This window comes from Pristis pectinata, chromosome 4 (genome assembly GCF_009764475.1).
Source record: "Pristis pectinata isolate sPriPec2 chromosome 4, sPriPec2.1.pri, whole genome shotgun sequence".
Classification (NCBI taxonomy): domain Eukaryota; kingdom Metazoa; phylum Chordata; class Chondrichthyes; order Rhinopristiformes; family Pristidae; genus Pristis; species Pristis pectinata.
In genome coordinates this window covers 3,795,418-3,820,186 of record NC_067408.1, presented here as the reverse complement: position 1 = coordinate 3,820,186, position 24,769 = coordinate 3,795,418, and the positions used below count along the sequence as shown (strand labels likewise).

The 24,769-nt window shown below is 44.4% G+C and overlaps 1 long non-coding RNA gene across 2 annotated transcripts in view; it reads right to left on the bottom strand.

Annotated features, from left to right (window-relative positions):
- LOC127569314 (uncharacterized) overlaps nucleotides 1-24,769 on the bottom strand; it is an 87,723-nt gene that overhangs the window by 44,239 nt on the left and 18,715 nt on the right. Inside the window, exons 2-3 of one of the 2 annotated variants that reach the window (XR_007956173.1) lie at nucleotides 12,765-12,899; nucleotides 10,682-10,810 (exon numbers count right to left, since the gene is read on the bottom strand). This is a non-coding gene — a long non-coding RNA (uncharacterized LOC127569314). The remainder of the gene's footprint in view (nucleotides 1-10,681; nucleotides 10,811-12,764; nucleotides 12,900-24,769) is intronic. The other variant, XR_007956174.1, reaches the window with a different exon arrangement.

Here is a 24,769-nt window from a genome sequence, read left to right as displayed (position 1 = left end):
CTCACCAATTAAACCACCAACTCACACATCTTCGGTATGTGGGAGGAAACCAGAGTATCAGGAAGAAACTCACATGGTCACAAGCAGAACGTGCGAACTCCACAAAGACAGCACCCGAGATCAGGACTGAACAGGGGTCACTGGACCTATGAGGCAGCAGCACTACTAACTACACCACTGTGCTCTCTTGGGACATGCAATGGGCCTGAGCACTCTGGCAAACTTTGCCTCACTTTATCACTCTAATAACCCAAACAGACTGGTCTAGACTTCAGAGAGCTTGTGTAATACAGTTTGTAAATCCCGGGATTTGAGCCCTGCTATATAATCCTTGCCAAAGTCTAAGGCACGCCTTTTTTCCCTCCAAACTGGCTTAAAAGATCCCATAGCATGGTTGCAAAGGAGCATTGTCCTTGGCACCCATGGGTTAATCCTCAACACTCAATTAACATTAACATTAAGGACCCTCACCATCCGGGACATGCCCTCTTCTCGTTACTACCATCAGGTAGGAGGTACAGGAGCCTGAAGACCCACACTCAACGATTCAGGAACTGCTTCTTCCCCTCTGCCATCAGATTTCTGAACGGTCCATGAACCCATGGACATTACCTCGTTATTCCTTTGTTTTGCACTATTTATTTATTTTTGTAATTTATAGACTTTTACAGTATGTCGCACTGTACTGCTGCCACAAAACAACAAATTTTATAATATATGTCAGTGATAATAAACCTGATTCTGAACCTCAGATAACTGCTCATTATCACATTGCTCTATTTAGAACTGATGAAGGGTCTCTGACCTCAAACATTAACTCTGTTTCTCTCTCCACTGAGGCTGCCTGACCAGCTGAGTATTTCCAGCATTTTCCGTTTTTATTTCAGAACTCCAGCATCAGTAGATTCTGACTTGTGGTTATCAAATTGCTACCTGATGTGCAGAGTTATAGAATTATACAGCACAGAAACAGGCCCTTCAGCCCAACTCGTCCATGCAGGCCAAGGTGCCGACTTAAGAGAGTCTAATTTGCCTGTGTTTGGCCCATATCCCTCGAAACCTTTCCTATCCATGTACCTGTCCAAGTGCCTTCTAAACGTTGTAATTGTACCCGCCTCTACTGCTTCCTCTGGCAGCTCATTCCATATCCCCATCACCCTCTGGGCGAAAAACTTTTGCCCCTCAGGTCCCCTTTAAATCTTTCCCCTCTTGCCCTAAACCTATGCCCTCTAATTTTAGACTCCCCTCTTCTGGGTAAAAAAAAACTGTGACCACCCAACTTATCTATGTCCCCGATGACCCTCACCAATTTTTACAGATGCACCATAGAAAGCATCCTATTTGATGCATCACGGCTCGGTACGGCAACTGCTCTGCCCGGGTCTGCAAGAAACTGCAGAGTTGTGAACGCAGCCCAGCGCGTCACGGACACCAGCCTCCCCTCCCCAACTCGCTTCCATTTGTCCAATCTTACCCGCTCGTCTGTTTCCATCCATCATCTACCAGCCTCTGTCTCAACCCTCCCCACTTCCCTTCCCTAACTGGCTCCATCTACCCATCATCCCCTTCCTATTATACTCATTACAGGAAGGATGTGGAGACATTGGAAAGGGTGCAGAGATTTACCAGGATGCTGCCTGGATTAGAGAGTCTGCATTATGAGGAGAGACTAAGGGAGCTAGGGCTTTACTCTTTGGAGAGAAGGAGGACGAGAGGAGACATGATAGGGGTGTACAATACATTAAGAGGAATAGATAGAGTGGACAGCCAGCGCCTCTTTCCCAGGGCACCAATGCTCAATACAAGAGGGCATGGCTTTAAAGTAATGGGTGGGAAGTTCAAGGGAGATATCAGAGGAAGGTTTTTTACCCAGAGAGTGGTTGGGGCATGGAATGCGCTGCCTGGGGTTGTGGTGGAGGCAGGTACCTTGGTCAAATTCAAGAGATTACTAGATAAGCATATGGAGGAATTTAAAATAGATATGTGGGAGGAAGGGGTTAGATAGTCTTAGGTGAGGTTTAAAGGTCGGCACAACATTGTTCTATCCCCCTCCCCCCTACAATCACCTGGTTCCACCTATCACCTACCAGCCCCCTCCTCACCCCTCCCTCTCACCTCTTTATACCGGCTATCTCCCCTTTATATCAGAGCTGATGAAGGGTCTCGAGCCAAAGCAACGGCACATCCACTTTCCCTCCACGGATGCTGCCTGACCCACTGAGTTCCTCCAGCTCTGGGAATGCAGGTGCCTCTTGTAAGAAAGGATTGAAGGAGAAAAGTTAGAGCAGGAAGATCATGCTGGAACTGTATGAAACACCAGCTCGGCCACAGCAACTGCACTATGTACAGTTCTGGTCACCACGCTGCAGGAAGGATGTGATGACACTGCAGAGGCTGGAGAGGAGATCTATGAGGATGTGGTTAGGTCTGGGGAGTTTAGTTACCAGGAAAGATTGGCTTGGCTGGATTGTTTCCTTTGGAACAAAAGAGATTGATGAGTGATGTAACCTAGGTATGTAAAACTATTGAGTGGCTCAGAATAGGGTGAATAAAGTCACAGAGCACTACAGCACAGAAACAGGCTCTTCGGCCCATCTAGTCCCTGCCGACCTGATCTTCTGCCTAGTCCCATCTATCTGCACCCGGACCATATCCCTCCAAACCCCTCCCATCTATGTACCTATCCAAACCTCTCCTAAATGTTACAATTGAACCTGCATCTACCACTTCCACTGGCAGCTCCTTCCACACTCACACTACCCTCTGAGTGAAGAATGGTTCCCTTATACGATGAGATGGACTCTGACCTCACGATCTACCTCGTTGTCACCTTGCACCTTATTGCACCGCACTTTGTCTGTAGCTGTGACACTTTACTCTGTATTGTTATTGTTCTTACCTGTACTACATCAATGCACTCTGTACTAACTCAATGTAACTACACTGTATAATGAATTGACCTGTACGATTGGTATGCAAGACAAGTTTTTCACTGTACCTCGGTACAAGTGACAATAATAAACCAATACCAATACCAGTACCAAGAAGTTTCCCCTCAGATTCCCCCTACATATTTCACCTTTCACTCTCAACCTATAGTTCTAATCTCACCCAACCTGAGGGGAAAAAGCCTGCATTTACTCACCCTATCTATACGCCTCATAATTTTGTTTCACTCTATAAGATCTCTCCTCATTCTCCTGCGCTCCAGGAAATAAAGTCCTAACCTGTTCAACCTTTCACTGCAACTCAGGTCCTCAAGTCCCGGCAACATCCTTGTATATAGGAAAGACTTGATTTCCTTCAACAGAAGGTCAGGTTTTGGGTTGGGTAGATGTTTGGGGAGAAAGATCAGATAGAAAAATAATTCATCCAAAGAGTAACAGAGATTTGGAATGCACTGCCTGAAGGAATGAAGGAGGAAGAGACCTTGCCCACATTTAAAACACATCTGGATGATATTTGACGTAACATGACCCACAAGACCTGGACTGAGAGCTGGAAAATAGGGACAATCGGAATAGATTTTTCTCGTTTATTGTAGATGTGACAGAGCAAATGTTTTCCTCCACTGTAAACTTCAACGCCATGGATATGACAAGGTTTCGTTAACATTTTAGAATCATAAAATCATAGAGAAATACAGCATGGAAACAGGCCCTTTGGCCCATCGAGTCTGTGGTGACCATCAAGCACCCATTTACGCTGATCCTACATTAGAACATAGAACATAGAACAGTACAGCAAAATACAGGCCTTTCGCCCACAATGTTGTGCCAACCTTTAAACCTCACCTAAGACTATCTAACCCCTTCCTCCCACATATCCCTCTATTTTAAATTCCTCCATATGCTCATCTAGCAATCTCTTGAATTTGACCAATGTACCTGCCTCCACCACCGCCCCAGGCAGCGCATTCCATGCCCCAACCACTCTCTGGGTAAAAAACCTCCCTCTGATATCTCCATTAAACTTCCCATCCATTACTTTAAAGCCATGCCCTCTTGTATTGAGCATTGGTGCCCTGGGAAAGAGGCGCTGGCTGTCCACTCTATCTATTCCTCTAATATTTTGTACACCTCTATCATGTCTCCCCTCATCCTCCTCCTCTCCAAAGAGTAAAGCCCTAGCTCCTTTAGTCTCTCCTCATAATCCATACTCTCCAAACCAGGCAGCATCCTGGCAAATCTCCTCTGCACCCTTTCCAACGCTTCCACATCCTTCCTATAATGCAGCGACCAGAACTGGACACAGTAAGCGTGGTCACTTCCATCATCTCACATTTTATTCTCCCCACATTCCCATCGATTTCCCCCAGATTCTGCACACAAGGGGCATTTTACAGTGGCTAATTAACACACAAACCCACACATCTTTGGGATGTGGGAGGAAACCGGAGCACCCGGGGTCACAGGGAGAACTCCACACAGACAACACCTGAGGTCAGGATTGAACCCGGGTCTCGGCACTGTGAGGCAGCAGCACTACCAGCTGCCCCACTGTGCCTCCCTTTGTCCAACTGCACAGCATGCTCTCAGAGCCAATCAAAGTGAGTAAGGATGGCGGTGATAGGGTGAGTGGACAGTGTCCAACTTCTTCAGCTGATGTTTGAACACACTGGAGTTGACGGGGAATGCAGGACAGGAGGCTGGCAGGACAGCAGTGAAACCAAGTCAAGACATGAAAGCTTCAGCAGCAGAGGGTCCGAGGGTAGTCATTATTACCTGGCGTTTCAGAAAGGCTCCCAAGGTTTCACAGGGCATTGGGTCAGGTTCATCGTGTCACGAGGTGACAGTCATAGAGTTGTACAGCACAAAAACAGGCCCTTCAGCCCATTACATCCATGCTGACCTTTAAACCCATCTGCACCAATCCCTGTTGCCCGCATTAGGACCATATCCTTCTATGCCTTGCGTATTTAAGTGCCTGTCTAAATGCCTCTTAAATGTAGTGAGTGTATCTGACCACCACCACCTCCTCTGGCAGCGCATTCCAGATACCAACCAATCTCTGTGTAAAAAACTCCCTCCTCTCACCTTGAAATTGCAATTGCTTTCTTATTGTCACTTAGACCGAGGTACAGTGAAAAACTTGTCTTGCATACCGTTCATACAGATCAATTCATTACACAGTGCATTGAGGTAGTACAAGGGAAAACAATAACAGAATGCAGAATAAAGTGTTACAGTTACAGAGAAAGTGCAGTGCAGGCAGACAATAAGGGGCAAGGTCATAACGAGGTAGATTGTGAGGTCAAGAGTCCACTTTATCATACTAGGGGACTGTTCAATAGACTTAGAGGGATAGAAGCTGTCCTTGAGCCTGGTGGTATGTGCTTTCAGGCTTTTGTATCTTCCACTGATGGGAAGGGGGAGAAAAGAGGATGAACGGGGTGGTTAGGGTCTTTGATTATGTTGGCTGCTATCCCAAGGCAGCGAGATGTAGACAGAGTCCATGGAGGGGAGGCTGGTTTCCGTGGTGTGCTGAGCTGTGTCCGCAACCCTCTGCAGTTTCTTGCGGTCTTGGGCACAGCGGTTGGCGTACCAAGCTGTGATGCATCCAGATAGGATGCTTTCTATGGTGCATCGATAAAAGTTGGTGAGTGTCAAGCAGGACATGTCAAATTTTTTTGTCCTCCTGAGGAAATAGAAGCACTGGTGAGAACCTATGCCCTCTTGTTTTTGATCCCCTACCATGGGAAAAAGATTCCGGCTATCTACCCTATCTATGCCTTTCAGAACTTTGTACACCTCAGCCTCTTTCATTCCCGGGAAGACAAGCCCAGCTTATCCAATCTCTCTCTATAACTAACGTCCCCAATCCAGGCAATACTCTGGTGAATCTCCCCTGTATCCTCACATCCTTGTGGTCAAAGGATATGCAGCCTAAGAAAGATTGAAAAGATGGAGGGAGGAGATTAAGCGAAGGGTTAAAAATGATGTCTTCAATCCTGTCAGCGTTCCCGGGAGGAAGTTGAGAGTCTTCCAAACTTTACATTACCCAGGAAGATTGACAGAGTGGAACAAAGTTCTTCCAGTTCAGCAGAGAGAAAAACACATTCAAAATAATTTTAATGAATTGACAGGGCCATTAAAATTGTGGCGGAGGATGCAACATTCAGATCTTAAGTGTGTGAATTCCTGACGTTACAACATTAATTTCCAGTCTATGATGGTAAATTAAATTGGTAAATTGGTTTAGTATTGTTACATGTACTAAGGTACAGTGAAAAACTTGTCTTGCATACTGTTCATACAGATCAATTCATTACACAGTGCATTGAGGTAGAACAAGGGGAAATAGAATGCAGAAATTAATAATGGTATTTTACATTACTGAGAGCACTCTGCACAGTCTTTTGAATGAAATGCTAAACAATGGCTAACACGAAGGGATACAATTTTAAGGCGATTGGAGGAAGGTATAAGGGGGATGTCAGGGGTAAGTTTTTTATACAGAGAGTGGTGGGTGCGTGGAATGCACTGCCAGCAAAGGTTGTGGGGGCAAATACATTTAGGACATTTAAGGGACTCTTAGACAGACACATGAATGAGGGAGCTATATGGGAGGGAAGGGTTAGATAGATCTTAGAGCAGGATAAAATGTCAGCAAAACATTGTGGGCTGAAGGGCCTGTACTGTGCCCTATGTTCTAAGTTCTATGCTCTAAGGAGGATGTAAAAAATATGAGAGCCATGGTTTAGCAGAAGATTGGGGAAGTTCTACACAATGCCTGGGGGCCAATACTTATCCTTCGATTAACATCTTACCAACAGGCCATTATCGCAATGCTGTTTGTGGGAGCTTACTGTGTACAAATTGGCTTCCAGCATTGCAAGAATTACAAGAAAAATACTCACAGGCTAAAACACTCGGGGATGCCACAAAAGGGATTAGATGCAATTGTTTTGTTTCTTTGACTGAGAATTGACCTCTGAACTACCATTAGTTAATGACAGGATGCACACTTACTCAAGCACCGTCTTACTGCACTGACTGTGAATCAAATATTAGTCATTTAAGGTCGGGTGGGAAACTGTGAGTTGGTTTGGGAATCCGGACAGCAGGGCAACGGGATGGGAAAGGGATTATAATAAAGGCAGCCAAGGTCTGGAGGTTGAACAGATTAGGAACTACTTGAGCTGGGTTGGTGAGACAGGAAATCTGTACAAGTGGTCGATTTATTAGGCACTTGAAAATTTCCCAGAGATTTGACCAGCCTTGTAGGTAAAGTCAGTTCCTTGTACAATTGATTACAAACCTCATGAGGGATTTGTATGAGGCTGTGCTAATCATTGCCTGCAGACATTGGGCTGGAACATCTGACCCACCTTTCACTGGCTTCCTAGCTGTGAGAACAGGCTGTAACCCACATTACCCAGTAGGCTGGATACTCTCAGTGGTGTGTGCGGGGATTGCTGGGGCTAGCTATTGTTCCTATTAAAGGCATATACCCCCAAAAATTTGCTTCTCAACTTATCCAAAGTCTGCCTGTTCCTTAGTTCTGTGTTACCACCTCCTGTGTGTACAAATACAGAATCAGAATCAGACTTATTATCACTGACATATGACATGAAAGTAGTGTTCATTGCCCGTTACAGCATTTCTTGTTACAATTCATAAGAATGCAAGGAAATTGGAGCAGGAATAGGCCACTCGGCCCATCAAATCTGCTCTACCATTCAATACAATCATGGCAGAACTACTCTGGCCTCCCCTTAAGAGTCATAGACTAACACAGCAAGAAACAGGCCCTTCTGCCCAACTCATCCATGCTGACAAAGATGTCTATCTACACTAAACCCATTTGCCCACATTTGGCCCATATCCTTCTAAACCTTTCCTATCCACATACCTGCCCAAGGGTCTTTTAAATGTTCTGTACCAGATCCCTGTCAGTGCCCCTCAGATTCTTGATGAGGTAGAATTTAATCTGTGCTGCAGATCTTGTGATGAATTGAAGTTCTTTTCATGGAATTGACCTCAGACAAATGTGAAATGATGCATTTTAGGAAGTCAAACCAGGCAGGACATACACAGTGAGTGGCAGGGCCCTGGGGAGCGTACAACAGAGAGACCTAGAGGTACAAGTACATAGTTCCCTGAAAGTAGCGACAGGTAGACAGGCTGGTGAAGAAGGTGTATGGCACACTTGCCTTCATCAGTCAGGACATTGAGTACAAGAGTTGGGATGTCATGTTCCAACTGTTAGGACATCGGTGAGCCTGCACTTGGAGTATTGTGTGCAGTTCTGGTCGCTCAGCTATAGGAAGGATGTGATTAAACTAAAGAGGATGCAGAAAAGATTCACACGGATGTCGCCAGGACTTGAGTTATAAGGAGAGATTGGATTAGCTGTGACTGTTGTCCCTGGAGTGAAGGAAGCTGAGGGGTGACTTTATAGAGGTTTATAAAATCATGCAGGGAATAAATTAGGTGAATGTTCAGTCTTTTTCCAATGGTAAGGGAGTCTAAAACTAGAGGGCACAGATTTAAGGTGAGAAGGGAAAGATTTAAAGGGGACCCGAGGGGCAGGTTTTTTCATACAGAGGGTGGTGGGGAAATAGAACGAGTTGCCAGAGGAAGTGGTAGAGGTGGGTACACTTACAATCACTAAAAGACATTTGGACAGGTACAGGGATAGGACAGGGTCATAGAATCATAGAACACACGTTGTGCCGACCTTTAAACCTCACCTAAGACTATCTAACCCCTTCCTCCCACATATCTCTCTATTTTAAATTCCTCCATATGCTTATCTAGTAATCTCTTGAATTTGACCAATGTACCTGCCTCCACCACCACCCCAGGCAGCGCATTCCATGCCCCAACCACTCTCTGGGTAAAAAACCTTCCTCTGATATCTCTCTTGAACTTCCCACCCATTACTTTAAAGCCATGCCCTCTTGTATTGAGCATTGGTGCCCTGGGAAAGAGGCGCTGGCTGTCCACTCTATCTATTCCTCTTAATATTTTAAGATATTTAAGATGGATATGGGCCAAATGCAGGTGAATAGGACTAGCTTAGGTAGACACATTAAGACAACTCTTTGTCAAAATCAAGTTTACTGTCATATGTACAAGTCCATGTGTGCACAGGTGCAATGAAAAATTTGCAGCAGCATCACAGGCACAGAGCATCAGATAAGCACCATTCACAAGAAAAACATAAATTAAACAAAAATTATACACAATTAAAAACAAAAAAAATCAATTTTAGTGCAAAGTGATCAAAGCAGCCATAGTGTTGCTAAACTGAGCTAGTGATTAGGGTTGTGCCGGTCAGTTCAAGAACCGAATGGTTGAAGGGGAGTAGCTGTTCCTGAACCTGGTGGTGTGGGACTTCAGGCTTCTGTACCTCCTGCCCGATGGGAGCTGTGAGAAGATGGCACAGCCAATCATTTAGTTACTTCATCATAATATTCCTTTCCCCTCTAACTCTTTTGTCATAGAGTCCTTCATCACAGAAACAGGCCCTTCAGTCCATTACATCCATGCTATCAAACACCTATCTATTCTAATCCCATTTATCAGACCTGGTCTACAGCTTTCTGTGCCTTTTGTGGTTCAAGAGCTTGTCTAGATACTTCCTAAATGTTGTGAGAGTCTCTGCCTCCACTTCACCCACTGGGTGGAGAGAAATCCTCCTCAGATCCCCCTCTAAACCTCTCACAAATTACCCTCTGGTTTTAGACACCTCTGCTCTGTAGAAAAGTTTCCTAATATCTACCCTATCAATGTCCCTCATAATTTTGCACATTTCTATCAGATCCCCCCTCGGCCTCCTCTGCTCCAGGGAGAACAGACTCAGCCTCTCCAGTCTCTCGTCATAACTGAAACCTCCATCCCACACAATGTCCTGGTGAATCTCCTCTGCACCCTCTCCAGCTCAACCACATCCTTCCTGTGGTGCTCAGGACTGCACACAGTGCTCCAGCTGCAGAGGACCTGATTGTTTAGTCTATTTACACTTCAGTGAAGAGACTCATGATGATTTTCTGCTTTAAAGGTGCAAGTTCCTGTTGCTAGTATATCGTGGAGTACTATTCATTTTATTCCTCAGGAGTGCTGGCCAACAGTTCATTGTTTATTAGAATACATATCCAAGTGCTTACAGGTGGGTTGCTTTTTAAGATGTTTACCAGCTGCAGACTCTAAATCAAAGATTCCCAATTTCTTTTTTGGCTGCACCCCACTTCAGACAGATTGTTTTCCCACCCCACATTCTCCACTCTAATTACAGAACTATTCATTTTTAGAATTGGAGCCCTTGCAACTTTATCACAGGACTCCCATTGCCTGGTGTGAAAATGTAGGTTCTGGATTGAATTCAAGAAGCATCCCATCATAACCACACATAAATCTTCCAACTGTAAATGAAGGTAAATCAGGGTGGTTTGATGGTTTGATCTTTGGAATTGACAGCTGCAGAGCTAAATTAGTTTCAGAAACCTCCTCTGATGGCTGGCCAATAATACCTGGCAGAGTGAACATAATGTGGACAGCAGATGAAATTGAATCAGACTTGGCAGTGATGTTCCACGGTCAAATTGTCCACTGATATACTGTCATTAGTTTGACAATGAACAGCCATAAGTGGAACCATGCCTTAACATGGATTGAAACCCCCAGTGGCCTCATCCAATCATCTGTTATAATGGAATGGACAACAGATATAGTACCTTCCATGACCTTGTGACATCCCAAAGAACTTCACAATGATTCAGAGTTATTTTTGAATCCATTTACGGGACGTGTTGGTTTCTGGCACTGCCGACACTTATTGCCTAACTTGGCAGGTCAGGCAACATCTGTGGAAAGAGAATAGGGTAACGTTTGAGGTCAAAGACCCTATATTGAACTGAGAAAGAGAGAAAGCTAGTTAGTCTGATGAGGTGGGGGAGGACAATGGGTAGAACAGCAATGTCTATCAGGGTGAAGTTCATCCAAGCTTAACAAGCTTCTTTTCTCTCCTCCCCAGCTCTTCAACCTGAAACATTAACTCTGTTTCACTCTCCACAGATGCTGCCCTACCTGCTGAGCATTTCCAGCAATTTTCTGTTTCTATTCCACCCATTACCCTCCCTCACCTTCTCTGGTACTTAGACTATTTTCTTATGTTCGTAACTACACGAGAGGGTGTGCAAGCATAGAGTTTGCAATATAGTTCTAACTCCTTTAGCCACTCATGATAAAACAATCACCAGCCTCCCCTCCATGGACTCTGTCTATAGTTCTCACTGCCTCGGTGAAGCAGCCAACATAATCAAAGACCCCACCCACCCCAGACATTCTCTCTTTTCCCCCCTCTCATCGGGCAGAAGATACAAAATCCTGAAAGCACGTACCACCAGGATCAAGGACAGCTTCTATCCCACTGTTATAAGACTAGTGAATGGTCCCCGAGTATGATAAAATGGACTCTTGACCTCACAATCTATCTCGTTATGAGCTTGCACCTTATTGTCTGCCTGCACTGCACTTTCTCTGTAACTGTAACACTGTATTCTGCATTCTGTTATTGTTTTCCCTTGTACTACCTGAATGCACTGATGTAATGAAATGATCTGTATGGATGGCATGCAAAACAAAGTTTTTCACTGTACCTCGGTACATGTGACAATAATAAGCCAAATTACCAATTTTACCAATCCTCTCATCCCAGGAATTAACCCAATGAATCCCTTTTGGACTTTCTCAAATGCTAAGATCTTTATTAGTCACATGTACATCGAAACACACAGTGAAATGCATCTTTTGCGTAGAGTGTTCTAGGGGCAGCCCACAAGTGTCGCCACGCTTCCGGCACCAACATAGCATGCCCACAACTTCCTAACCTGTACGCCTTTGGAATGTGGGAGGAAACCGGAGCACCCGGAGGAAACCCACGCAGACACGGGGAGAACGTACAAACTCCTTACAGACAGCGGCCGGAATTGAACCTGGGTCGCTGGCACTGTAATAGCGTTACGCTAACCACTACACTACCGTGCCTGATTGAGGTTTATAAAATTATGAGAGATATAAATAGAGTAAGTCAGAGTCTTTATCCCAGGGTAGAAATGTCAAATACTAGAGGACATAGATTTAAGGTGAGAGGAGGAAAGTTTAAAGGAGATGAGTCTAGCAAGTTTTTTCAACTCTGGAACGTGCTGCTAGGGGGATTGGTGAAAGCAGACCAGATAGTGGTGTTTAAGAGGCATTTAGACAGGCTCATGAACAGGCAGGGCATGGAGGGATATAGACTATGTGCAGGCAGATGGGTTTAGTTTAATTTGGCATCATGATAAGCACAGAGATTGTGGGCCAAAGGGCCTATTGCTGTACTGTACTGTTCCTTGTTCTATGTTCTTAGCTGAACTACTTGCAGAATTCCCTTACGTCCAAATCGTGGCATGAAATCCTGTATCCACCCGAGTGTACAGACAGGCTCCCAGTTAATTATTCCATCACAAAAGACAAATCCCTCTGTACTGGCCAGTCACGATGATATACTCAAGTTCTGGAAATAGGGAGGAGAGAACCTGGGTATTACAACCTTCCCTCCATGGACTCTGTCTACATTTCTCACTAAGCAGCCAACATAAGACCCCACCCACCCCGGACATTCTCTCCCCTCCCATCGGGCAGAAGATACAAAAGCCTGAAAGCATGTACCACCAGGCTCAATGACAGCTTCTATCCCACTGTTATAAGACTAGTGAACAGTCCCCTAGTATGGTGGGATGGACTCTTGACCCTAGTAAGATAAGATGGACTACTTACCTCACAATCTACCTTGTTATGGCCTTGCACCTTGTCTGCCTGCACTGCACTTTCTCTGTAACTGTAACACTTTATTCTGCATTCTGTTATTGTTTTCCCTTGTAATACCGCAATGCACTGATGTGATGAAATGATCTGTATGGATGGCACACAGAACAAAGTTTTTCACTGTACTTCGGTACATGTGACAATAATAAACCAATTTACCAATTACTGTATTACTGAGAATTGAAAATTGTTTCACAAGAGACTGCAGATGTTGGAATCTGGAGCAACAAACAATCTGCTGGAGGAACTCAGATGCTGCTCGACCCGCTAAGTTCCTCTAGCAGATTGTTTGATGCTGGAAAATTGTGCAATTACTCTGGCAAAAGGCGGTTACTTAAAAGAAAAACCTTGTTTGAAGTACGTTATTTTCCATTATGAAAATCTGTAGGAACTTGGATAGCTCCTTCGAAGTCGTGCAGGCCTGATGGGCTGAATGGCCTCTTCCTCTGCTGTTTTATTCTACAAACTCCTTTTTTTGAATTAGTTTGTTTTTAACTACACTCGAGATCATGCTGTGCATGGCTTCAGTCCTCAGTTAAGTGACCGTTCGTCGTGACTTTCAGCTGCTGAACTCACTGTGGATTGGGCTGAGCAGAGTTTTACACTGGAGGATTCCGTGCTGTTTTCTCATCTGGTCAGACTCAAGATCCCTGCCATGTCCCTGATGCTGAATAACAGGAAGTGAAAACTAAACCATCCCCATGAGGCATAATTTGATGTTGCTTTAGATTGCCACATCAAACTCTGTTCACTTCAAAGTAAAGATATGTCTCCCAAGTATTTCTCTCTGCAAGCAATCTCCCAACATAAACACCCACAACCCAATTTATTCTTTTTTCCTTTCTTCAGCTCCTTTAAAATGTTGCATCTTTAAGCTTCCACGTGACCTACAGAAAACAAATTCCCTAAATTCCAGCTGTCAATATTAATCTTCCTAAGGATGTGTTGCTGGGCGGAAATGAAAGCATGAAGGAAGACATGTGATAGCTGGTTTTTGGAAAACGAGATGACGCATTTTAAGATCCGCTGGGGCCTGTTTGACTTTATGTGGTGAAATGCACAATTAGGCCACTTCATTAAAGGGAGAAGGTTGAATTGTCAATATCACATCACAGCATGGTGGGCAGCAGGCTACAGAGATGGGAAAGGTAGATTATCTGGGACACCTACAGATCTCATCTGAGTGCTCTGCAGGGGGAGCATCCAAGCAATTAACCCACTGGGTGCTGTCGGATTCGGTTATTTTCAAATCCGCAGGTTCTTTCAGGAGTCCAGGAATGAGTTGAAAACAACTTGGTTCTTCACAAAGTTTTATTGGAAAAGTTTAAGACAAAGAAACAGTCACAGAGCACATGGCACTAGCTTTACTGCTAGGAGATGAGCCACGGCAAAAGGAACTAAAGATGAGCTCGGGCTGGGGGAAGAGAGAGATAGAGAGAGAGAGATAAGCAAGAGAGAGATCAAGGCAAGAGAGAGAGATAAGCAAGAGTGTGATTAACAAAAAGCAACACCTTTTATACCTGAGACGAGGTACTCCTCAGCTAACAATAGTCCAATCAGGAAACCTATTAGATACCTGTGGCCAAACCAACCAATGAGAAAACACATATTCACCTGATGGACGAATCAAAAAGCTAAGAAGTGGCCATTCCTTGTGCAGCCACTTGAGGTGTATTAAACACTATACATGTTAAAAAAAACTACTTAAAACAGTTGAATCCAACAATGCCTAGAGTAGAGGATATGAGCTGTAAGGAGAGGTTGGACAAACTTGGGTTGATTTCCCTGGAGCATCGAAGGCTGTCCTTTATAAAGTTTATAAAATTCGAGGGAGGCATGGTAGTTACTGGTTAGCATAACGCTATTACAGCGCCAGCGATTGGGGTTCAATCCCCACCGCTGTCTGTAAGGAGTTTGTACGTTCTCCCTGTGTCTGCGTGGGTTTCCTCTGGGTGCTCTGGTTTCCTCCCACATTCCAAAGACGTACGGGTTAGTAGGTTAACAGCCTATTACCGTGCATTATAAATAAAGTTTTTTAAAAAGTTTTATGAGAGGCATAGATAGGAAACCTGATAGACCTTTAGAACATTATGAGAGGCATAGAGAGATAGTCAGGATCTTTGTCCCAGGGTAGAAATGTCAAACACTAGAGGACATGAATTTAAGGTGAGAGGGGAAAAGTTTAAAGGAGATGTGTGGGGCAAGATTTCTACACAGAGAGTGGTGGGTGCCTGGAACAGGCTGCCAGCGGTGATGGTGGAAGCAGATATGATAGAAGTGTTTTAGAGGCTTTTAGATAGACACATGAATATGCAGGGAATGGAGGGATGTGGATCACGTGCAGGCTGAAGAGATTTAGTTTAATTCAGCACAGACATGGTGGGCCAAAGGGTCTGTTCCTGTGCTGTACGTTCTATGTTCGATACCCACACAGGTACACATGCCTGGGTGGGTAACAAACAGGGGCAGAAGGCCATACTCAATACAACCCAACTCACACCCCAATTCTAACAACACAATGTGGAGGGTACAAACTATGCAGATGAGAGGAAAAAGTAGATTACACAGGCCCCACGAATCCATGGCAGCTGAAATGTTTACAGTTTCTAATTAGAAGGGGATAAGTTAATGTCTTTTTCTTCTTCGTAGAGAGTCCCATGGGACTTGCTCCTCCTGGTTCTGTGGGCTCTGAGGATGCCATGATGGAATGGTGTAGATTTGATGGGCTGAATGGCCTAATTCTGCTTCTATCTCTTATGGTCTTATGGGTGATGAGATCAGTGTTGGACACAAGAATCTGCCACAGGTGGAACCGGAGGTGCTTGACAGGGCATGGGGACCTGGTAGTTTGGGACGTGGTGTGGTTATTCTTAATCCCATTCCAAGCTCTCCTTCTCTGTTTGAGTGGCCATGGACGCAGAGAGTCTGTGGGGGGGATGTTACATTTTTGACCAGGAGGATTTGAGGACCATTTCCTCTGGCAACTTCTTTCCTGTAGTGGACCTCATAATAAAGAGCCTGTTTCAGGAGTCTGGTATTGGGCGCGGGAACAGTGCTTGTAATTGATGCCTCGGTGCTTGGGATGTCGGCTTGGGAAGGCACAACGACACTGGTTCACTTACCCTGCTAGTGGAATTGGAGCAGCTTGTGGAGACAGTGTGCTGGGGTATCTCTCCAGTGATTTGAGATGCCTCAAAGTCATATTGCATATGGCATGCTTGCCTTTATTAGTCAAGGCATTGAATTCAAGAGTCAGGAAGTTATATCGCAGCTTTATAAAACTCTGGTTAGGGCACATCTGGAGTATTGCATTCAATTCTGGTCACCCCATTATAGAAAGGATATGGAGGCTTTGGAGAGGGTGCAGAAGAGGCTTACCAGGATGTTGCCTGGATTAGACGACAGATGCTATAAGGGAGAGGTTGGACAAACTTGGGCTGTTTTCTCTGGAGCAGTGGACAGAAGTTTATAAAATTATGAGAGCCGTCGATAGAATAGACAATTGGTATCTTTCTCCCAGTGTCAGAACGTCTAATGCTAGAGGACATGCATTTAAAGTGAGAGGGGGTAAGTTCAAAGGAGATGTGTGGGGATACATTTTTTTTACACAGAGAGTGGTGGGTGCCTGGAACGGGCTGCCAGGGGTGGTGGTGGAGGCAGATACAATAGAGGTGTTTAAGAGGCTCTTAGATCAGCATGTGAATGTGCAGAGAATGGAGGGATAGGTACACTGTGCAGGCAGAAAGGATGGTTAATTAGGCGTTATTAGCTTAACTAGTTTGGCACAACATCGTGGGCTGAACATAGAACCGTCCAGCACGGGACAGGCCATTCGGCCCACGATGTTGTGCCTATCCTGACGCCAATTTATACTAAATGTCCTCCTGTGTATCATCCATATCCCTCCATTCCCTTCATATTCATGTGTCTGTCTAAAAGTCTCTTAAACTCCACCAAACCGCCTGCTTCCACTACTACCCCCGGTGACCCATTCCAGACACCCACCACTCTCTGCGTACAAGACTTGCCCCTCACATTGCCTTTAAACTTCACTCCCCCCCTCCGCCGCCTAACCTTAAAAGCATGTCCTCTAGCGCTTGGCATTTCTACCCTGGGGTAGACAGGAGGACAGGGATTAAGGTAGCGTAGTGGTTAAGTTACTGTCCTAAAATTCAGACACATATTTAATATATCTGGCCAGAAAGACCTCATCAAAGAAATATTAAACAAAATGCAGAATCAATCAAATAAGATTTTATATTCAGCTGGCTAATATAAAAAAAATTCCAACCAAGGTTGAAACAAAACACTTCCAAAAAGGAATACTAGGCTCTTATGACTAGAGTTTCCCAATCAAAGGCTATGTACAGTATACTCACACATGAAATTTATCTTGAAAGAGCTATTACTTGTATGAGAAGTCTGGTCAGAATGCCTGGAATCTACTTTAACAAGAGTGTGATGCATTTGCAGAGACCTTAATAATTGAGCTTTGTAAAGTTGCAACTGGAACGTTGGCGACTCTGTATCTCAAATACACGTTTCCTGTGAAATTAGAGCACTTAAATGCACAAAGTTTCACTTCATGGCAAGTGGTACTGTTTAACAAAATTCCAGTGATGAGGGACTTTAGTTCTCTTGTTAGTATAGGATTAGTGGCTGGTGGTATAGCACAAGTGTAAGTGAGTGTTTGGTGGTTTGTACTCAGTGGGCTTGTCTCCGTGGTGTATGACTCTTGGACCTCTTTGGTACTGGGGAGGATGCATGGGGATTCAACAACAGTTTTTATCTACTCTGTAGAGAGAGTAGGTAGAAACTGTCATCACTGGCACAGGGATCAAGAACTAGGGGCACTGAATGCTTGATTGCCAGAACAACCAAAAAACGATACGAGGGGAAGCTTTTCCCCAGAGAGTGATTGGACTCTGGAAGGTATGGCTGGGGGAGTAGTGGAAGCAGATTCAATTGTAGTGTTCAAAGGGGAGCTGGATCAATATCTGATAGGAAAGAATTTGCAGGGCTGGTTAAGTGGGATGAGCTAGATTCCTCTTGCTTTCAGCCAATACAGACTCAATAGTTCCAAATAGTTCCATTCTGTGATTATAATTCTATTATCTTTGGATTGTAGGTGGTGCTGGCTATGTCCCTCTACTTCCTCAGGAGGCTAAAGAAATTTGGTTTGTCCCCGTTGACTCTCACCAACTTTTACCGGTGCACCATAGAAAGCATCCTATCTGGATGAATCACGGCTTGGTACGGCAACTGCTCTGCCCAGGACCGCAAGAATGCAGAGAGTTGTGGACACAGCCCAGCGCATCACGGACTCCTTGGACTCTATCTTTACCTCTCGTTGTCTTGGTGAAGCAGCAAGCATAATCAAAGACCCCACCCACCTGGGTCATTCTCTCTTCTCTCCTCTTCCATCGAGGAGAAGATACAGGAGCCTGAGGGCACGTACCACCAGACTTAAGGACAGCTTCTATCCCACTGTGATAAGACTATTGTACAGTTCCCTTATACGATGAGATGGACTATGACCTCACTATCTACCTTGTTGTGACCTTGCACCTTATTGCACTGCACTTTCTCTGTAGCTGTGACACTTTACTCTGTACTGTTATTGTTTTTACCCGTACTACATCAATGCACTCTGTACTAACTCAATGTAACTGCACTGTGTAATGAATTGACCTGTACGATCGGTATGCAAGACAAGTTTTTCACTGTACCTCGGTACAAGTGACAATAATAAACCAATACCAATATCTATTGCCCATTGCCAATCACTCTCAAGGTTCTGGTATTGAGCGGATGTACCCTAGTACGATAAGATGGACTCTTGACCTCACAATCTACCTCGTCATGACCTTGCACCTTGTTGTCTGCCTGCACTGCACTTTCTCTGTAACTGTAACACTTTATTCTGCATTCTGTTATTGTTTTCCCTTGTACAACCTCAATGGACTGTGTAATGAACGGTATGCAAGACAAGTTTTTCACTGCGACTCCGTACATGTGACAATAATAAACCAATTCAATTCAATGTCTCTGATCACTGCAATTCCATGGTGTTTTTTGTGTGTCAGTGACAAAGGAACTGGGAAATCTTCGCAAGTTCATGGGAGATCTAGTATCAGTGATTGGCAGATAGACTTCCTTGTTTAGGATGGTCATTTTCTGGCACTTGCGATGTGACGATACGTCATATAACCATCTACGCCTCCTAACTACCCAGGTCTTCCTAAATGAGAGCAGAGACTGCCTCATTATCAGGGGAATTTCAACCGAAGCTTAATACTATCAGTAAACAGCCTGGGTTCTAACATCAGCAGAGGTAAGGTCATTGAAGGAAGGGCCTGCAATCCATTTGTTCTCTTTCTCAAATAGTTCCTGCTATCTGCTGAATTAACTCAAACCCTTCTCTGTACTGCCTTCCTTCCACAATGCAATCAAATGCTGTTCATCCACCAGCTCTCCCTAGCATAAGGCTGAGGGGCCAGTGCAAAGGGAGTAGGGGCAAAAGTCCGAGACATGACAAGCCCTGAATGGCAAACAGCTGTCAGTTCCCTAAGGAACCTCTGGATCTCATAGCTGGATTAAGGGCCACATGGATCAGGCTCACAGATGTATAATACTGTTAGAAGATTGGATCATCTTGGGAGAAAGCCATATTCAACCAAGAGGTTACACAGAACCAGGACTGAGTTTTTTACCCCCAGTGTCCAATGGGATGGTTTACAACAAACTAGGGAGTTAGTGACAGGAGCAAGCTATTTGCACACTCCAGATTTGGAATGTATCTTATTGATTCCAGCTGTTTTGTCTGGAGTTCTTTATTAAAAGACCCGACCTTCACTTGAAAGCTTTCCAGGTAGCGTAGAAATAGTGGAATCCTCTGCCCTAGACACTGGGCTCGTCCAATTCATAACAGCAGAAGTAAAGTTCACCACATGCCAAGGGCTCCAAACAGAAACATGGGCATTACCAGTGCCCTTACCAATGAAAACGTTGGCAGAGGAAGGTTGTACTGCTACGAAATATGTAGGCTCTCTACAGAAAACATTTCTGTGATTACATCAGTTTACTAGAGTCATAGACCAATACAGCACAGATACAGGCCCTTTGGCCCAACTAGTCTATGCCGACCACGGTGCCCATCCAGCTAGTCCCAATTTCCTGCATTTGGCCCATATCCCCACAGGCCCTTCTTCTTCATATACCTATCCAAGTGCTTCTTAAATGATGCTATTGTACCTGCCTCAACCACTTCCTCTGGCAGATCGTTCCATATACTCACCACCCTCTGTGTAAAAAAGTTGCCCCTCAGGTCCTTTTTAAATCTTTCCCCTCTCACCCTAAATCTATGCCCCCTAGCTTTGGACTCCCCTACCCTGGGGAAAAGACTGTTACTACATAGGATGTGCAGCTCAGAAACAAATTATTTGGCCCAACCAGAGCATGAAAAAGTTTGTGTCCACTCAAAACCTCCCATCTTTCTTTAGCTAAATCCTCCCTCTATTCCCTTCCCCGTCACGTTCTTGTCCAAGCTCTTTTTAGCTGTCTCAGTGCTATTTGCCTCAACCACTCCCTATGGGAACGAGCTCCTTATTCTCCTCACTCTATCCGGAAGGAATTTTTTTCTTAATTCCTGTCAGATTTCTTGGTGACTATCTTATATCGACGGTCTTTCCCCTCAGTGGTGGAAACATTGTCCCTGCATCCACTCCGTCAAAACCTTTCATTTTGAAGACCTCTATAGGTCACACCTCAGCCTTTGTTCCTCAAGAGAAGAGATTATGTGTCAGTCCTTCATTCTGGAACAGTCCTGTGTGTCTCATCTCATTACAACTTGAAATAGGACTCGTGGGTTTATTTATACTTGTTCAAAAGGCAGCAGATCAGAACTGAAACCAAGCACCTCAACCATAAAGGAATAAGCAAGTGACCTTGGTATTCTAATTAAAATTTCTGTGTTGCCTGCACTCTATTCAGATAACTATTAGTATTTAGTAACTATTATAACTATTTAGTAACTACCTGGGCACAGCAGCGGAGTAAACCAAAGATACTGGTGATGAAGGAAGAATTCTAACAATGATGATAAAAATTTGGTGAGATTCCACGTTGTCTCTTACCATCTCTGCATCTGTAACATCTACAAATATCAAAGCCTTCATTTAGGCTTGTGCAAGGTAGGGTGACTATTGTTGGTGCCCAACGGTTAGTGAATGAGGAGAGATGAGTTGTAAAGCAATTGGAGTTTTGATGAATGCAGATAATGCTTTCAATAAACTGCAAATGCTGGAAATCTGAAATAAAAACAGAATATGCTGGAAACACTCAGCAGGCCGGGCAGCAGCTGTGGAGATAGAAACACAGTTAATGTTTCAGGTCTGGGACCCTTCATAAGAGCTGGGAAAGAGCCAAGAATGCTTTTAATGAACAATTTTTCTTTTGAACCATTTTAAAATCTATGCTCAAATCATTGAGTCTGTTAGTCAGCTCATATCATGGGTTAGATTTAGTCCAATATCTGTACTCTGGAGTTTGCTTGCTCTTCTTCCCTGTTAGTGAACAAGTGACGGCTCACCACTCCAACTCAAACTTATTTTATCAAGGTCAGCATTTACTGCTCATTGCTAAATGATCCTTGAACTGAGTGGCTTCAAGGCCATTTCAGAGAAATATCTAAACCCATCTCAGAAAGGAGGGGAGATTATTTCACCCTAAGGATAACTGAACCAGGTGATTTTTGGCATTGTGGTTGTTAATATTTCTGATTTATTAATGGAATTATTTCACCAGCAGAACAGGTGGAGCTTGAAGTTGCTTCTCTGGATTATTTGTCCAATAACGTAAACGTAGATGGTGCCAATCCAGTCTCGAACCTGAAACGTTAACTCTGTTTCTCCCTTCACAGATGCTGCCTGACCTGCTGAGTGTTTCCAGCATTTCATAGTGAGCCGTCATGAAGAACTACACCACTTTTTTCCAAATGCCAGCTAAGGTACTCAGTCATCATAAGGTTTGCATTTCATCTCACTGCTGGATTGACATTGTTCCCCACTTATTAGCTTTAATGGGACTAACAGAATTGATGTAAACCTCAAGTTCATGATGTTGTACTCCAGCAATGGTTTTTTCCTCTTGGTTTACTCTACACTCAACCAGGTTTGACCCATTTACTAATACCTGCAACAGGTACATGGATAAGCATGTGTGTGTAACATCCTGTGGCAATGGGAATACTGAACACAACTTCGTCTCCAGGTATAAGTACGATGTAACACAAGCTAACTTGGCATGGTGTCTGCTGTTAGAGTCTTTGAGGCTGGTGGGAGTGGAATATCAGATTGTTGCAGGAAAGGGTGGTGTTTGGTTGGGCCACTGCCCATTAATATCACACAGTTAAAACGGGAGCCTTCCTCTCTCCCAGTGAGAGTACTTGATATTGCTTTGGGACCCTGAACTGGGAATAATTCCTCTCCCTGTGACTCTCATCCCTGAGCTGATGAGCAAAAGGAGGGGGGGGGGGGCGCTGGGTGAAAATGGTTATCTCCCACCTTCATTTCAGAAGTGATTCTTTTCGTTTTGTGAGGAAATCTCAAATCGGAAAAGGTAGTCTCGACGCTGCCATGTTTAGCAGAGAAGTATTTAGACAAGCGAACAGGCCAGGAATGAGGGGGATATAGACCACATGCAGGCAGATGTGCATTTTAAATTGGCATCATGGTCGGCACAGACATGGTGGGCTGAAGGGCCTGTTCTACGTTCTATGTTCTATGTTCTATGTAAGCTGGAAGGTTTGCTGAATTCATGAGCACAGCAGTTGGATTTTCATTAAGGAATCCTTGCACAACTCTTTGATATTAACATATCATAAAGCTGGTAGCAGGAAGGTTATACAGCTCAAGCCTTTGAGTCAATAGAGTAATGCAGCATGGAAGCAGGCCCTTCAGCCCAAATCGTCCATGCCCACCAAGATGCCCATCTGAGTTAGTCCTGCTTGTCCACATCCCTCTAAACCTTGTTGTAGCTGCCTACGTGTAATTTAAATGCTGTTATTGTACCTGCCTCAACCACCCACTTGCAGCTCATTCCATATACGCACCACCTTCTGCGTGAAAAAGTTACCTCTCGGGTTCCTTTTAAATCTTTCCCCCCCTCACCTTAAACCCATGCCTTCTAGTTTTTGATTCCCCTTCCCTGAGAAAAAGACTGTGTGCATTCACCCTATCGATGCCCCTCATGATTTCATACACCTCTGTAAGGCCGAGGAATAAAGTCCTGGCCTGCTCAACCTCTCCCTGTAATTCAGGCCCTCCAGTACTGGCAACGTTCTTGTAAATCTTCTTTGCATTCTTATTCAGCAACCTATCTTTCAATCAACTAGTCAATCCCCCAGTTAATAGTTTCATGCCAACAGCTAGAGTTTGACCAGATATTGTAAACAGTATTATATCATTTCCCACAGAACAGAAACCTGACCATTGGAGAACACTGCCACCGAGTGGCACAGGGCCACATTAACACTGGAGTCTGATAACTGAATGCACCATATACATTTCTAACTGCTGCTCAAATATAGAATTGGAATTGGTTCATTATTGTCACTTGTACAGTGAAAATTTTGTCTTGCATACTGACCATACAGATTAATTCATTATAACACTGTATTGTAAAACAACACAGAAAGCTCACCAGCGCCTCTACTTCCTCAGGAGGCTAAAGAAATTTGGTTTGTCCCCTTTGACACTCACCAACTTTTACCGATGCACCATAGAAAGCATCCTGCCCAGGACCGCAAGAAACTGCAGAAAGTTGTGGACACAGCCCAGCAGATTACGGAAACCAGCCTCCCCTCCTTGGACTCTGTCTTTACCTCTCGCTGTCTTGGTGAAGCAGCCAGCATAATCAAAGACCCCACCCACCCGGGTCATTCTCTCTTCTCTCCTCTTCTATCAGGTAGAAGATACAGGAGCCTGAGGGCACGTACCACCAGGCTTAAAGACAGCCTCTACCCCACTGTGATAAGACTATTGAATGGTTCCCTTATACGATGAGATGGACTATGACCTCACGATCTACCTTGTTGTGACCTTGCACCTTATTGCACTGCACTTTCTCTGTAGCTGTGACACTTTACTCTGTACTGTTACTGTTTTTACCTGTACTACATCAATGCACTCTGTACTAACCCAATGTAACTGCACTGTGTAATGAATTGACCTGTACGATCGGTATGCAAGTCAAGTTTTTCACTGTACCTCGGTACAAGTGACAATAATAAACCAATACCAATACCAGAATGCAGAATAAAGTGTCAAAGTTACAGAGAACGTGCAGTGCAGGTAGACAATAAGGTGCAAGGTAGATTGTAAGGTCAAGAATCCGTCTTATTGTACTAGGGAACCGTTCAATAGTCTTATAACAGCGGGAAGAGGAGCTGTGGTGCTCTCGGCTTGTGACCCGGACAGGCGGATGGATAAGTAGGATCAGAATAGGGGAGTTAGTGGAAGGCACCTGTTAATGGGGATATTAGAGGAGGGTAGTAGTTAATGGAGGATATCAGAGAAGGGGAATGGGAAACGGGGAATATAGGGTAACAGAAAGGGAAAGAGCATCGATAGCGGAATTAAACGAGGGCAACTAAAGCAGAATAGGGGAGGGTAACTAACAAAGGAAATTATAGATAGGCAACAATAAATGGGAAATGAGGAGTGACTAACCAGTGAAATTAGACGGGGGAACAGTAAATGGGAAGATTAGAGGGGCAAATAGTGAATGGGCAATAGTAAATAGGAATTAGAGGGGCAACAGGGACATATGGGGAAAGGGCATTTATTGAGGGCAGTATAGGGGATATGGGGAGGGCAATACTAAATGGGGGAATTAGAGGGGGACAACAGTAAGTGGGGCTCGGCAAGTAAATGGAATTAGGGGCAACTGGGGGATTT